The sequence below is a fragment of the Alosa pseudoharengus genome, unplaced genomic scaffold (genome assembly GCF_046254945.1).
Source record: "Alosa pseudoharengus isolate Yale_2024_CS ecotype anadromous, Long Island Sound unplaced genomic scaffold, YU_APseudo_1.1 YU_APseudo_1.1_scf_24, whole genome shotgun sequence".
Lineage (NCBI taxonomy): Eukaryota > Metazoa > Chordata > Actinopteri > Clupeiformes > Clupeidae > Alosa > Alosa pseudoharengus.
This window is the reverse complement of record NW_027468689.1, coordinates 11,478,566-11,495,072: the sequence shown is the minus strand read 5'-3', so window position 1 is coordinate 11,495,072 and position 16,507 is coordinate 11,478,566.

Sequence of the window (16,507 nt, the reverse complement as noted above, 5' to 3'; positions counted from 1 at the left end):
AACAATTGCAAATGGATTGATTAAAGTTAAGAATAACAAAATGACAGCTGTGATGTTTTCCTCTGATCGGCTCCTTACTGCAGGATTCACCTGTTCAGAGTTCAGAAGTTATTTATTCCCCACACCATCAGCATTGTGTTAGCATGAGATACACAGTGCATACCCATATACAGTACATTCATCTGCAATGGGGTTTGACCAAGCATCCACGGCAGAAAAGACTTGTGTTGTAATTTAAGCAATATTTCTGGCCCATCTTTTTATTGATTTCTTCTTGCATCAGATGGAGCAGCTGTTGCTTCATAAATGTAATCAATCTTAATTTCTCAGTGAATGGGCAACTCCATATGATGAAAGCACATCATATTTTTTCAGACATACAGGACTTTGCATACATGTGGTTTCATTCAGTGTGTTTATGCGTTGAGCACACAGACGTGCCTTCTCAAGTCCGAGTGCTTAAGCAGGGAGTGGATTCTAAATTGTTGTTGTTCACAGAGAGACAGTGGCTGAACCTCTATCCTGCATTTCTTTCTTCATAATTATGACTTTAGAGGGGTTTGGTCACAGTGGTTTCTGGGTAGATATGTAAGGTTCACGCTGAAGGGCAGCATTTTACTGGGATTATCAGGCCACTGCTTGGAATTCACACATAATACATACATGACTCTTTCCCGACCAGCAAGGAGTCTTCGGGTGAAGGGCCATTGGGGTATGTCTGTCTATGCTGGAGGTCTTGGTATCAGATGTCGTTCAGACATGCAGTGTTGTTTAAACTCTGCTGAAAATGGCTGCCACACAAGCGATAGCATCTACACATTTGAAAGGTTCCTGTGCCTAAGCATTAAAGCTGTTGGCTTTAATGCATGCATGCATGTGATACAGAGAGCATATGGCCGTAAGCATGAGCATGACGTAAACACGGCCTATTTGGATGTATGGAATGTATAAGAAAACAAGCAAGTTAACTGTTTTAGCATATTATTGAACCAAAAGGCGAATAATCTGAGGGAGAGAGAACCAGCCATCGAATTGTTAGTTCTAAAGTTAAGCACTGATGGGAATTTGAATTTGTTCTGTTGAAATAGCTGTATACTAGAAGAAAATAAAATGCCAGTATTTAGTATGGTGTCTGGTGTAATCCCACTGTATTTGCTTGTAAAAATGCATATTTTGCTAGTATAGAGTCTAAGGAACAAGATTTTTTTGTCTTTCACGATCCATTTTTACACTTAGATGACATCATCATTTATATAATGCATAATTAAGACTGGGACTACTATCACTTGGGGGTCAAATGTGAGAAAACACTGGTAAAGAGGGTATTTGCCTAATTTTTGGGTGCTGATTCTGAATATTATATTTACTTAGCTGATTTTTTTTGTTTTAAACCTGCTAATTAGCATTTGCGGCCTAAAACTGGCCTCCATAGGCAACATAGAATGGGTGAATAGGGTAAAAAATGTAACTCCTTGATATTCTTATGAAACTTTACTAGTTGATTATTTATGTTGAGACAATATTTTTTTGCATTAAATTTTTTCTGAAAATGTATGTTTATGGATGTAATTTAACAATATCTCATTAAATTATGCACTAATTTGCATACATTTCAATTACAAAAAAAGAGACATCTGAATATTGGATAGTTAACATTGAATGTAGTCAGGTTCAGGTTTGCCTTCAGAACTTTTTCTGGATTCAGAGCCTTAAAAGAACGGCTTGTTCAAGCGCCAGTCCTAGGTTATGTCGATTTCAGTCGTCCCTTTATCTTAGAGACGGATGGAAGCCATGCAGGATTGGGGGCAGTTCTGTGACAGGAGAAGGATGGGTTACGGCGACCAATAGCCTTTGCTAGCCGGGGCTTGCGACCAAGTGAGATGAACATGTAAAATTATAGTGCCATGAAACTCAAACTCCTTGCAGTCAAGTGGGCAATCACGGAAAAAAAATGCAAGTATCTCCTGGGCAACAAGTTCACATTGTACACTGACAACAATCCCCTCCAATACGAAACTAGGCGTTGATGTTCGGTCAAAAGCCACAGTTAGCCAGTCGACCACCTACTTGGAAATACTGGAGGTGACCACAGGGTCAGTCCACCGACTGATTGGGTGGTGCAACATCAAGAGTACCTGACTTCTGTCTATGCTAGTGCTAGGAGACACTTAGAAGAGGCAGCGGCATATCGTATGGTGGTCCTGACAACGTACCCATAGAACCACCTGGCACTCTAGTCTTTTTCTAGTGGGCGGTGGTAGTATAGTGGTTAAGGAGCTGGGCTAGCGTGCAGTAGCCTGAAAGTTGTCGGTTCAATTCCCGGCTTCCACTGTTATGCCCTTGAGCAAGGCACTTAACCCCAAGTTGCTCCGGGGACAATGTGATCCCTTGTAATAATATTAATAGCTGACATACAGTATGTAAGTGACTTTGGTCAAGAACTGTCTGCTAAATGTAATGTACATGTACACTCTTTTGCAAGAACCATTTTCACGGTCGCCACAAAATCCAGGATACATGGGTGTCCACCAAGTATGAAATTGTGGAGTGTCTGGATGGAATTGGCACACACTATAAGATCAGGTAGTATGGGGAGGAGGGCCCCCTTAAGACCATGCATCGCTCCGAGCTTAAACCTGTTCCCACCAGTCAAGATTCATCCAGCCCACCAGCACTGGCTGCTCCACAGCCTCATGGGGGTGTCGGGAGGGAGCCAGGCCTCAGTAACCCTGCAGTTGGAGACCCGTTGAGGGTAGCCATAGTCCACACCAGGACTAGTGCTTAGCATCACAGTGACCAAGATGGTGTTAACTTTAGCCTTGACCAACTGTCCCAGGCTCATTTGGAGGGCGTACCAGATTAAAGAATGGTTTAGTGTCTGACCAATGTTTTTCCTTGAGTTATTTGTTTTTTGTATTCGTTCAGGCTGTGAAAGGGCCATCCGTGGTTTGTCTGTCTGTTTGTTTGTTTGTAACTTATATTCGTGGTTTGTCTGTACCTTATATTCTTTTGTTTGTTCATTTTGCCTACTGCTACTTAACTACTCATGCCTATGACACCTAGTGGTGTACTGTGTTGCCTGTACTATTATAGATTATTTCCAAGACAAATTTCTCTGAAGGTAGACAATAGAATGACATGGCAGGTCAAGGAAAGTATCAAGAAAAGTAAAGATTAAGAAATCGTTTTTGACATCCAGGGAGGAGGTGTTTTTACACTTTTCAGACACTCAAAGTTTTAAAACTATGGACATTGTTTTAGAACCAACAACCTTTCTACATTATCTGCGGGTTTTGTGTGCAAAAAGTGGAATTAATTGTCAAAAAATTAGAAGAAAATGTGAAAATCACTTTTCGGACTAGATATAATCGCTTATTTTAAAACATACAGATAAAAACACTAAAGATGGATTGTGAAAATGTGAAGACAAAAAAAATCTTGTTCCTTAGACTCTATATTAGCAAAATATGCAAAAAAAATCCATTTTTACATGAAAATCTAGAGGGAGCCTATTTTCCAAACACAGCGTACTGTACTAATTGATGAAAGTCATATTAGTTCACCTTCAGCAATTACCAATGAGATGTGTCTGCTATGGTAAATGAAGTTCTGAGACTTTAACTGTCATTGTAGGCCCACAGCCAACATCCAAACACTCCATCCCTCTCTCTCTCTCTCTCTCTCTCTCTCTCTCTCTCTCTCTCTGGATTAAGTGCTTGTGCTGCTCTGCTTGCGTTATCTGCGGTCTTTTTAAACAGGCTGTGTTGTGACAAAGTGCCCATGCCTTCATGGCCACTGCAGGGTTATTATTAGAAGACCAGAGACCAGACTGAATCCAGGACTTTGCCGTGTGCAGAGGTCAGTCAGCACTGCTGACCATGTTCTCCATTTTGCTGTGGTGAAAAAAAAAACTTTGAGCAGGTGACCGACAGAGGTGTGGTTGATGTGGTTTGGATAAGGATTGATAAGGATGAGTTGTCACTGCGGGACACAGATACTGCTTTTACTTTTTTAGACTTTTACCCTTCCCGTGTATATGACGTCTACAGCTGGCCCTGATCACAGCTTTTCTTAATGAGTCCAAAAGCCAAGGTAGACCCATCATGTTTCACACCCTCTAACAGGACATCTCTCTCGTAGTTTACATTACATACTGTACATACATTACATTCAGATACATTATGCCAACAGAATTGAATGAACTCATGTTTGATAAAATTGGTATGTTTGAACAATCTTGGCATTTGGTTTTGGCATTTTATGATGGTTGCAGTTATGCTGTTTTTAATGTACAGTCATCACAGTTACTGTTTTATAAATTCCACTGTTATTGCACTTGCACTAAAAGCACTTGAATTATTGAGCTGAGCAAAGAGACGGCATGGCTGTTTGCCTCTCCTCCTCACCCTCCCCCCCCCCCCCAACCCCAACCCCATGTCACGCGACAAGTGCAATCCTAGTGGTTCCACAGCAACAAGTGTGCGGACCTGCGCCCCAACCCATGTCACGCGACAAGTGCAATCCTAGTGGTTCCACAGCAACAAGTGTGCGGACCTGCGCTATGCACAGGCTGCTAATTGCCGGAGCAACAGGCTGTGCTGTGCTGGCCCAACTCCAGGGAAGCTAAATGCTCACAGGAGTCGCGGTGTCCAGCCGGCGGCATAACCAAACTAGGAGCGATGCGAGGAATCTGAGGGGCCGACCGGCCGCCCTCCCGCCACCGCCGTCCCCCGCCCCCCCAGAGTGCTTTTGATTCTCCGCCACCTGGGGCCCACGGGGAGATGGCCGCAGCCACGGACAGACGAGCGGAGCCTGGACCCGCCTGTGTGCCGACGCTGTAAGCCTCTCAGCCCCCCCAGCCCACGACTCGCCCGCTCGGGGGCTTTCACTCTGCGGTCAGAGCAAGCTGAGTGGCCCGGCCTCTCTAAACTCCTGCATTGTCCAGACAAAAGGGCCTCTGCTATGCTAGGCCTGCAGCATGCCATTGTGTTGATGGTGTGTGCAGTACCTGTGTGCCCAGTGCGACAGGGTGCCCTTCAACGCCAGTCAGCTGTCATGACCCCATCTCGTAGGGAGAAGCCCAGTGTGAGGACTGTAGGTTCCATTTTCACTTTGATGAGGTGGGGCAGACACTCTAGAGTAGCCTATACCATACCAAGCATCTCAACTGCAGAGATATTTTAGTTATTCATGTATTTGCGGAGGGCGGGGGCGGGGGGGGGGGGGTAGGGCTAACTCACTCCCTCCCTGGTCTTCTAGAGGAAATGATACTTGTACATCTGAATCTGAAGGAGTAGAACATAAACGACTCAAGGGATGCTGGGTGTATTAATGGCGAGCCTTCGACTCCGCCAAGTCCTTTTGGCCACTATAATTCAAGACGGTGACCTGAAGTGCTTCTCCAAGTCGTGATTGTGGTCTCTGGCGCTGCTGGTTTGCTTTGGTTCAATATCAATTTACAGCGCTCGGCAGTGCTATTTTGATGCTAACCCCTAGCCTTTGGGTCCGCCTGCTGCCTGCGCCTGCTAAAAGTGTGGGTCGCAAGCCGGGTCTTGACTTTCACAACGCGTACGCGTTACACGTAACAAGGTCGTCTTAATTGGAGAAGGAAGTGCCGCGGATGTTTGGTGGCCAGAGGATGCAGAGACGCAGCGCGAGATCTGAGCGTGGGGATCCTGTTTCTTGGCTCCATTTCCTCCGAGGTCCTGTTCTAATCCAGCACCTCCATACCCCAGGGACTAGGGCGGGCGGCCGATTGGGCGGGGGGAGGTTGGTGTCTTGGGGGGGGGGGTTGGGGGGCTCTGGTGTTTGTCGAGGGGGCTGGGTGGGTTCCAAACACACCCCCCCCCACACACACACACACATACACACACACAACGTGTCCATCCGGCCCCAGCCAGTGGCTCGCAAGGGGAGTTGGCAGCGGCCGCCATGCCCCTACCACCGAGAGGGATCAAAGCGGGCAGGGCAGCTAAGCCACCCACAGATCCATGTGACACAGGATCCAGAGGATATAATGTCTCTCTCGCTCCGCGCTCCGGCCTCAGCAGCTGGACGCCTGCGCTAGGCAGGATGGCGTGTGTGGGCCTTCGCTGGGTAGTTTTGCAAGTGACTCCGGCTAAGGGGGGGCGGGGTGTAAGAGTCTTGATCAACGGACTATGACTAAGTCTACCGGGTTTAAAGAAGAGAAGGGTCCTGTAAGATCCAGTAAGATAACGCTTGGCTGTCTGTCATGAGATACGCCATGTCTGGTGCCCTGGTGCAAAGCTGTCTCCTTTAAGGCTCCAGGTTTGGGGTTTGATGCAGGGCAGGTGCCAAGTCTCTGATCAGCTGTCATACAAAGCACCGTGTAACTTCCAGACAGGTTACCAACATCTATTTTTAAGAATTATCTATCACTTTTTTTTTTTAAATCCGTAAGTGTGCATCAGAAGGAAGAAATGGAAGGATGAGAATCCACAGAGGACAGACTTGAATGTACAGAGGTCATTCTGTGAGAACGTTCCAGAAGCACTGAGGCATAGCCCTGGAGACAGAGATAAATGATTAGTTTACTTATTCACACACACGAGGGACACACGGTAGTTATCTTCTCATGCCTTTCATTGTCACAGCTGGATATCTATGTGATTGGGGCAAGAAAGAACACAGTGTTTACATTTTCAAATATTTATGTGAGCAGTGTAATTTGACTGAATCTTGTAGGCAAATATTATTTGAGACTTTGAAAGTGTGTAATTTAAATAATTATAGATGAGAAATGAATGCCATTTAAACATAGCTTAATAATGTGGGGAAAAGGGAAGGAAAATCAAATAAAATCTGTACACATTGCCTCTGTCTTTTGTCATGCATGGAGAATCAGACTTTGATTGGAAGCATTAGACAGTCTCTCTTCCTGTTCTTACTCTTTTTCAGTTAGAGTATCAAGGTGTCAGTATGCATGGCGACACCTCATAGTGCACAGTATTAACATCTGCTACAGTTTTACCTTATGATGTCGTCTAAAGGGTTTTTAGCTTACCTAATGCATTACAGTAAATGGATTCTGTCTCATCAAAGTGTCCTTTGAAGTAGACACCATGAGCAGACATCACAGCCCTTTTGCTTCAGAGAGATTAACAGTGGCGAAGTTACCTTGACACCCTACTTCCTGCCTTGGTGTCCTCTGCATGGCGAGTGCCATTGTCATCCCTGAACTGTGTTTAGTTGTGTAAACAATAAGGGCTGATATTGTTTTGCGGAGATAAACACCGGCATCCACAATGCTGTTCGGGATTAGCCTCAAACACCCTCCACAAGCTGCCAGCCTTCAGCAGAGCTTCTTGTTGTGTAAACGATAATGTTAATTAAACTCTCAAGGTCACCGGAATGTAATAAAGTAACATCAGTGGGTTGGCAGTCAATAAACAAGTCATGATTTAGTCAGCGCAATTTGTCAGGCATGTTCCAAAGGACATGGCCTGATTATAGGCAAATCAGGCTTGGCTATCTTCCAGGCTTACGCTACCTGTAACATCATGGCTCTGTCAGAGCAAACCACTCAGCTCGAAAAGTCTATTGTCTCTAGAGCGATACAAATGGAGGCTTAATCCTCTTAAACAGAATGGCATTGGGACAATATTTAGATTTACGATGCAGCTATAACACGCTGAATCAGATGTCACTTAAAGAGATACAGTACAGCAGCCTGCCGATTCAGATAGAACGAAGCTTCATGGTTGGTTAAGTCTAGTAATCACGTAAATGAGGTGTGCATTCTGTTCCATGTTTCACTACTTCATGCATGATTGAGTGTTGCTGTCAGACCATCAGTGATCAGTAATGGATGGAATTGTTTAATGAGACTGATGCTAGCAGTCATCTGTACATGAAATACATTTATGGATGTCACAATGACACGCTGTTTGTCTACCTCTCAGCCCCAGCTGACTAGGAGGTCAGGCCGCCGGGGATTATGGGAGAGGTCAGATGTCAGGGACACAGCAACCGTGGTGATATTAGGTTGTGTCTTAACCTACATTGCCTTGGGGTGTAGGATTCTATGGCGTGTTATGCTTTACACCACAAGCATGTTTGAGAGCTGACCTTATCCAGCCCTGGGGGAAGGCATGTCTTTGTGAAGAGAATAAAAATAAGGATTGAGCTGTACGGTGCTATAAACTGCCCTACAGGAACTAGGCTTTGTTTTGTTTTGGGGGGTTTGTGTGACATATCTGTTCAAATTTGAACCCACACACCATATACACAAGTCACTAAGAGACTTGGACATATTTGTGTAGTCAGACTATTACAGATCATTCAAAATGCAGTGGCACATCTGGTCTTTCATCAGTCAAAGAAGGCCCATGCAACTCCTCTGTTAGTTACTCCTATATCATCCAGAAGAGGTCACAGTCAAGACTCATTTCTCTGTGATTACTCATTGGTGGAATGATTTATCCAATTCTCTTTGTTCTAGTGAGAGTTTTGGGATCTTTAAAAAAAAAAAAAAACATCTTAAGACTCATCTTTTCACCTTGTATCTAACTATTCAATTCTCCTTACAGACTCACTCAGTGTATGTTTATTGATATTATTCTGTTAAATTCTATTTAGTCTATTACTATTTTTATTACTATTCACATTTTTTTTTTATTTAGGCAATAAGACTGTCCTTAAACGGTTAGTGTTTAGTGTTAATCTAATTTTTTGTGTTAATCTAATGTTTACTGATGTCACTTTGGACAAAAGCGTCTCCTAAGAACTGTAAACATAAACATAAACAGGCAGCTCAACTTCTATTCCTGTTTTTATTTGAATGTTGAGGCTGCCTTATCATAACAGAGCTCGGCCTCACGTTGTACACCGAGCACAAGAAGGAGGAGAAGCTGGGTGTCCACCTGTTCCATCGGACCATTATGCGGTCGCATTGCTATTGACCTCTGGCAGGGGTGTCTGCTGTGGTACGGATCATGTTGCAAACCTTCACTGTTCACCGATCACATCCCTTTTACCCCCCCCCCTCAATCCCCCTCTTACCTCCCCACCGTTACCTTCTGCAGTAAACGTGTGCCGGGTGGACAGCTGTCATGTGAGGGCCGTGCATCAACAGCTGAGTAAAGTCCAAAAATACCTCTGATCTCCAGACGACCTGTTGTCCTGGGTCACCCTGATTTGACATTTGTGAAGTGATGGAAGATAAGATCAAGACGAAGTTATGCATGAAGATCTAGTCCCATTGTATGGCCATGTGCTCGGTATCTTCTTGAGGAGATTGCAGAGGCATACACCTTGGAGGAACTTGGTCTTTCTCTGCATTGTTTGGTTTTTATTGTTAAAGGGCCGTAAGTGCTCAGCACTGTGCCTGAATTCAGGTGTGAGCTAGTACATTTTAAGATGTAAAAATAGTAAATAAGCCTACAGTGTATATACTGTCCCCTGATAACTTCAGGCACAGAAATGCCAACTTGCTTTAACGCCTGTTGATATCATTAGTATTCATTGTTATTCACTCCATCCACTGTAGTGTCACTGAGTTGTCATTTCTTCTGCAAATAGCCAGCCGGTGGTAGAACATTGTTATGCTGTCAACCTTTTGCTTTATCTGTCATTTCTGGCTTTTTTTAGGCAGTGGTGTGTGTGTTTCACTGGAATAAGTGTGGGTCACCCAGACAGGGGGGGGTCAATTATCTGTTTCTACAAGAAGTGCAACACATCTGAGCATTCCTTTCTCCTCCTCACCCAGACCTCATTACGGCACCTTTCTGTTGGAGGATTGGTGTCACCACTACTGCTGACCAGAGGCAAGGAGTGGTGGCGAAACACAAATGGCTAGAAACTCCCAAGGCCTTTGTTGCCGAGGCAGCCGAAGAATGTGTCATTCATCTCCACACATCAGTGTTCGTAGAGGTCTCCCACAGCAGAGTAGCCCTCTGTCAATGCTGAGTAGACGACAGCGAAGCGGAGGAGGATGAAAAAGAAAAAGGAGGCGGACAAAAAAAAAAGAAGACCGTCAAAAGAGAAACGAGATCCTTCTCCTTCTCCACCCACACAATGGGTCGTTAGCTGAGAGGGGCGAGATCATTACCTGGGGATCGGACTCAGCCAGCAAAAGCAGATGGAACATTGTAAGTGTCGCTGGAGGCGCAACTCACAGAATGGAGAAGCCAGTAAAACCACATGAAGGTGTGGAGAAGGGGCCGGCCTCTGACACATGTCCTGGTCGGGTTAGCCAGGTCTCGATTCGGTCTTTGGTGTGCGATCTGGTTTCAAGACCCTCTGAAGCCCCAAGCCGCTCCTGTACTGTTCCATACTGCATGCGGGCTGGGCGGCACATGATGGAAGACAATAATCACTATAATGCACATGGGCGGACAGGTGGGTGGAGATGGCTCTTTGATACCGCTGTGTCTTTTTTTAACGGTATAAAAGCGGGACTCAAAGATGATCGAATGGCCACACGCCTGCCTCTTTATCTTGTGCTGTCGAGTGGCAAGCGCCAATGGCCCTTGTGTCAGAGAGAGAGAGAGAGAGAGATAGAGAGAGGGGGAAAAGGGGAACTTGGCGTTTGAAGTGACATGATTTGTGCTTGAGGTGTCTGGGTTTCAGAAGGCCATGTGGAAGAGGGGAGGGGACAGTGATTCATAGAGATGTTCCCTTTCATCTGGTTTCATAATGGGCTGTGACAGCATCAGCTACTGAATGACGACTGAAGGTGATAAACTGAATTAATCTCCATGAAAGTGAACTACGATGACATTCTTCTCTGTATAAACAGATTTATCTTAATGATCAAGACACACAATTACAATATATTACAACAATATATTAATTGGCCTGAAATTTCTGATCACATAAATATCCCTTGGAGGAGGTTTGAAATTACGATTTCATTCAAAAGAAAGAAAATGTTTAGCCAAGAACTTGCCAAGATGTAATCACAATGAATTACTGAATATAATTGCAGTACCATACAGTTTCATGTTATTGCAGTACTATAAAGTTTCATTATATGTCTTTATACTTACAGTCTGTGTCAGCATGATTGTTACAATGGGGCGCTCATCCTGTTCACACCTCTAGGGGGAGCAGTGAGCAGGATCTGGACTCGGTGTGGGCATGGCTCCCCGTGTGGCTAACGCGGCCCAGATGTGCTGTCAGATTGAACTAGTCTCAGCGGCCGGGTCCTCCGTGGGCCCCCTGACAGTGTCATCTGATCACAGCAGAGGCCGGGGCCCCGCCAATTATAAGGTAAAACACGGAGACACTACTTTTTAATCTGTTTTTTAGTGTGTGTGCCACGCAGTAACTTGACCCCCCCCCGCCCCACACACACACACACACACAAAAACACACACACACACACCAGTTCCCTCCTCGTGCGCACCACCCTGACGAAGGCAATTACAAGCACTAAGGAATGTTGACTCCCTGTCACAAAGTCAGTCCAGAACTAATTCCCAGTGCTGGAGTTTTTCCATCGTTTTGCCATCACTGGCAGAAATAGAAAAAAAAAATCAATAACGCACTGTTTGGAAGCCACTCCGGAATTCCAGACATCTACGAGGATATCGGGGCTAGAGGTCTTCAGGCAGGGAACTCCGTAAGTTTAGCATATTTTATCTGCGGATCATTCCTTATCCACTCGTCACTGTCTGAAGAGATTTGTGTTCCACTCGTCACACGGGTGATTGTCATCCCTACTTACTACTGGGATTAAGCATCTCGGTGCACGTTTCCTCAGGCTCAAAATAGTTTTCCTTTTGGGTGAGCAACCTGATCTTGGTATTTGTGGAGTCTCTGAGTGGGCTGCTGTGGACTCCTCTGGGTAAGAGAGGGAGGGTGGGGGAGACTGCCATAACTTTGAAAGTCTGCAGTGTGTTTGTCAGTTCACTTTCAGTTCAAGGTAGGTGCTGCCATAGCAGCCATAACCGCTCACTGCAGGTGGGATGGGGGAGCTAAACACACAAACTTAGTTAAGTTAGTTAAGACTTACAGCATTCTCCTCTCTCTCTCTCTCTCTCTCTCTCGCTCTCTCACACACACACACACAACCATAAACACGGTGATTATATGAACACCTGAAATGACAACATAAATCTCTTAAGACTAATAAGATCCCTACCAGTCCATATCTTTGGGTATGCTTTTCTGATGTCTCCACATGATGGCAGTGTAATTCATGCAATGAAAAATGAAGTGATGAAAACATATGATCACTTTTAACAGGTAGGAGTATAACATAAGCTAGCCTATATATAGTTCATCCTTCCCTTAAATATTTACATTGCATAAATTTAACATGCAAACACAAACTTATACACAAGACAATTAAGAAATAGAATTGTTTGAAAGTACTTTTTACATTTGTTTACATTTGTGTCTGATTTATTAAAAGTATGAATTAATATGGTATATTTGAATTCCTTTTAATATGTTTTTCACAGTAAAATGTGAGCTTGAAAAGTGACTGTCAATCCCTGAGTAGAGAAGAATATCTGATGTGTGTAGGTGTGGGTGTCTTTGGGAGGTAGTGTGTATTGAAAATACCTGACTGTTCTTTTTAAATAGAAATAGTGTCCATGACCCCAAAGTTCATGTGTGTGTCATAGGTCACACACATGAACTGAGATTGAGCTCAGGATCATTGTTTGGGTACGCTTTACGGAATGTGTTTGAGGTGCCTGGGGCCGTGGACACAAAGGCTCCAGAACATACATTTGCCATCTCTGAACTGGTTTTTGTAATCTGAGAAAGTCCCTTCCAATCCAGCTGTCAGGAATAACTGAGCTTTATAAACCTGGATCAGATGTGAACTGACTAAAAAGATTCCTGAGGGCTACTCATCCTAGTTCCCCTGCTGTGTTGTGTTGTGATATCCCTATCTAACCACTAGAGGTCTCCCTTTCTCCATACTGCTTTTACACAACAGGTTGACCTGTGTATGAAAAAAAGACACGGTAACCTTTGTTCAGACTGTACTGCATGCATAATTATCACTTTTAGATGTTTTCATAGGGTAACAGGAACTGTGGAAATTGCCTGACAGAGGAAGGAAGAGGGTTGGTGGACTGAACACTTTTCCTCCTTCTTTAGTGGCATGAGCCTATTGTGAGTTTTAAAACGCTATGTAATCTATTTTAATTTCCTTTTCACTATTTTAGTCTGTGTGTTTATTTTTAATTTTAGTTCTTATCCATGTAAAATGATCAGTGTAAAAAAACACTTTGAGTCACCTTTCTACATTAAATATACTTCTTAAATTATTTGCAGCTGCTTTCCCTTTACTCACCTCTCTAACTGTAAGTCCTGATTTATTTTTCCATCTTGCCACAGGCCTTAGTTTTGGCTCATCTCCGGGAAGATGAATGAAAACAAAATGGTGGCTGGTTGTTGTTGTTGGAAGCCTGAGATGCTCTGAATTGAAAGCAGCAGTAAAAATCAGTGAGCCTGTAACTGATTTTGAGGGCCTTGACGGAGGACAGCTTCTCAAAATGGAGGCCCTGAGGTTCTAAGAATCCCGTAAATGTGTATTGATTAGGCAGCAGGGGATCAGATAAGAAATGATGGAGGCTCTGATTGGGAACGGAGCAGAGTGCAACTCAGAGCTTCCACTCTGCTCACAACAGTAACAACAGGCCAGTGTTCAGATGGTCTTCCTGGAAGGAGCATGATGCACCGTTTGTGTGTGTGTGTGTGTGTGTGTGTGTGTGTGTGTGTGTGTGTGTGTGTGTGTGTGTGATTGTTTATGTTTGTGTTTGTGTGTGTCTGCGTCTCTCTATGTGTGTGTGTGTGTGTTTGATTGTGTGTCTGTGTGTGTATGTGTGTGTTTGATTATGTGTGTGTGGTGTGTGTGTGTGTGTGTGTGTGTGTGTGTGTGTGTGTTTGATTCTGTGTGTGTGTGTGTGTGTGTTTGATTGTGTGTCTGTGTGTGTGTTTGATTCTCTGTGTGTGTGTGTGTGTGTGTGTGTGTGTGTTTGATTCTCTGTGTGTGTGTGTGTGTTTGATTGTGTGTGTGTGTGTGTGTACAGTATGTGTGAGTGTCTCTCTCTGTGTGTGAGTGTTCTTAGAGAAAGCAGGAAATACCGTGAGTGACCCTGGGATTTGTGGAGAATTATAAACCCTGCAGAGACAAGAGAGCCCAACTGCACAATTTCCTCAGAAAACAAACCTCCATGAAGAAAGGCACTGCAGCTGATGTGGCAAACTGAAGTATGGAGACTGATGAGTGACGGATGAGTGGAGACACATATGTAGTTGACCCAACGTAGTTTATCCTTTCCTGAAATCAGTTAATAAAATAAATGTTAATTCATTATTATTTTATTGCCATATATGTAATTGCCATATATACACAATATATAACATTTTCATGTACATAGCACCTTTCGTAGAAAGGGGCAAGGACCATTTAACATTGTGTTTATAAAGTAATATGCATAAAATTAAATCCACTTATTTTGTGCATTTAAGACATCTTGCCAATGTAAAAATATGTGTCACCCATAAAGTGACTAATGATTATGATAAATGTCTAATGAAGTTCATACATGTTTGTAGTTTATGAAGCCACACTGTTTATCCGAATGTTTCTGTTTATTCTAAGGAGGTCTATGCACTTGATAATTCTATTCAGCTGGTTGGCTGGTAGATTTTATTTCAGTGGGGTGAGCCAAAGAGAATACACAAGGACCTGTAGGAAGGCCAAAGAGAATACACAAGGACCACAAGGAATCTGGATGATCTGGAGAGATTTGTAACAAGGAATGGTCTCAAATCCCTTGTTCTGTATTGTCCAACTTCATGGGATGTCATAGGAGAATATTGCAAGCTGTTTTACTGGCAAAAGAAGGCTCAACAAAGTATTACATGCAGTGGTGCCAATAACTGTGACACTTGTTCTTATGTTAACAATGATGTATTTCTTTATTAGCCATTTTTGTTCCTCATACATTTGCTTCCCTTCAAGGCTGGATTTTTCATTCATTGATTTCATTGTGAGATTATAATATATAACCAAAAGATACATGATATATATCTCTTCATTGTGAGATTATGATATATCACCAATAGATGATTTTTATAGGCTACCTGTTTTTATCAGGGGTTCTAATTATTCTGGAAGACACTGTATAATGTCTGATTAATCTGATCTCATAGGGTGAGGCCTACAGTGTTCAAATCAGCGACAGGTAAAAACACATAAATTAAGTCATTTTTGTCAGCTGTGTCTCCGAGGTTAAATCACAATTTAATGGAAGTCTGTCATATATATAATTATGTCATGATAGAATGTTTAATTTATCTTGTTAATCTAAAATGTCCTTGTTACAGGCTTCCCTTGTTTTTCAAATGTAAGCCTATAGTTTAGACTAGTTCTTTTTTTTTTTAGAAAGGAGGTGTGAACCCTACTTTTTTGATAGATGGAAAATACTAAAGATGGATAAGCTACCATAGTTTGATTAAATAAGTTATTATTTCTCAATAATTATTTGATAGGCCTACATTCGAACATTTCTTGAAAAGTCCTCTTCTCAGTTCCCCACGCACACAGAGGCTAAACTCAATTTAGCATTGAACAAGCTCCAACTATAGGGATTAGCCTATACTTTATCTTCTTAGCCTCGACGTGCTCAAACCTTCAGGTAGCCTAATTCATTTGCGCAGTTTGTTCTGTAGGCTACAACTCTCTGTAGTTGGTCCCATGGGATTTCGGTGGTTAGCCTATGTGAAAGAGGGACGATTTAACAAACCCGTGACAAATCGGCACATCTCCTTGAGTAGTTGCAAATCCGTTTATTTTGCTCCCTCCCTTCAAGAGAGGGAAACAAGAGTCGAGGTGGGACGCGGCGGAGCCAAGACCAGCTACAGCGGGGCTCTAAACTATCAACTCTCACTTCGCCGTGTTCTTCTCAGTCGCACTTTGACGTACGCCTGACAACACTAAGTCTTTTTCATGTACGGTAATTAAGTGATGGCAGATTTTTCACCGTGTAGAGCATCTGTCATCTTGGTGCTTCTGCAGATATTCGGATATACTTGTTCACTGAGGCGGACTGCAGACAGTGGTTTGGGTACGTGGATCAATTGATATGAATGAAAACTTGATACATGTAGTATCAATGAGCATCCAATTAGTTACCTAGAAAGTTATTGTAGCTTCTTTTTTAGGGAAACTTTGTTTTTTAACTTTGTTGCAACTTTGAGCATCTGACTACCAGCTCCTGTATGTAAAGTGGTAACAGATTCTCATACAGTCGGCTACAGACTACCGGTATTTAACCAGGAGCTTGCCTGAGCTCATTTAGTTCATTCAGCAGTAATTCAATTGACTGCTCTTTACCTATTTAAACATCTCCTGAGTCCATGCCCTAACAGCTCTGACAGCCAAGGTACTGAGGAGGAGTCGGAGGTGTGATATACAGTAGGCTAGTCTACTGGATTTACTGGTGCCCCAGCCAGCCGGCTAGCACAGTGACAGAGACAGTGCTAGGCTATTACTGACAGTGGGGAGGAGATTGATGGC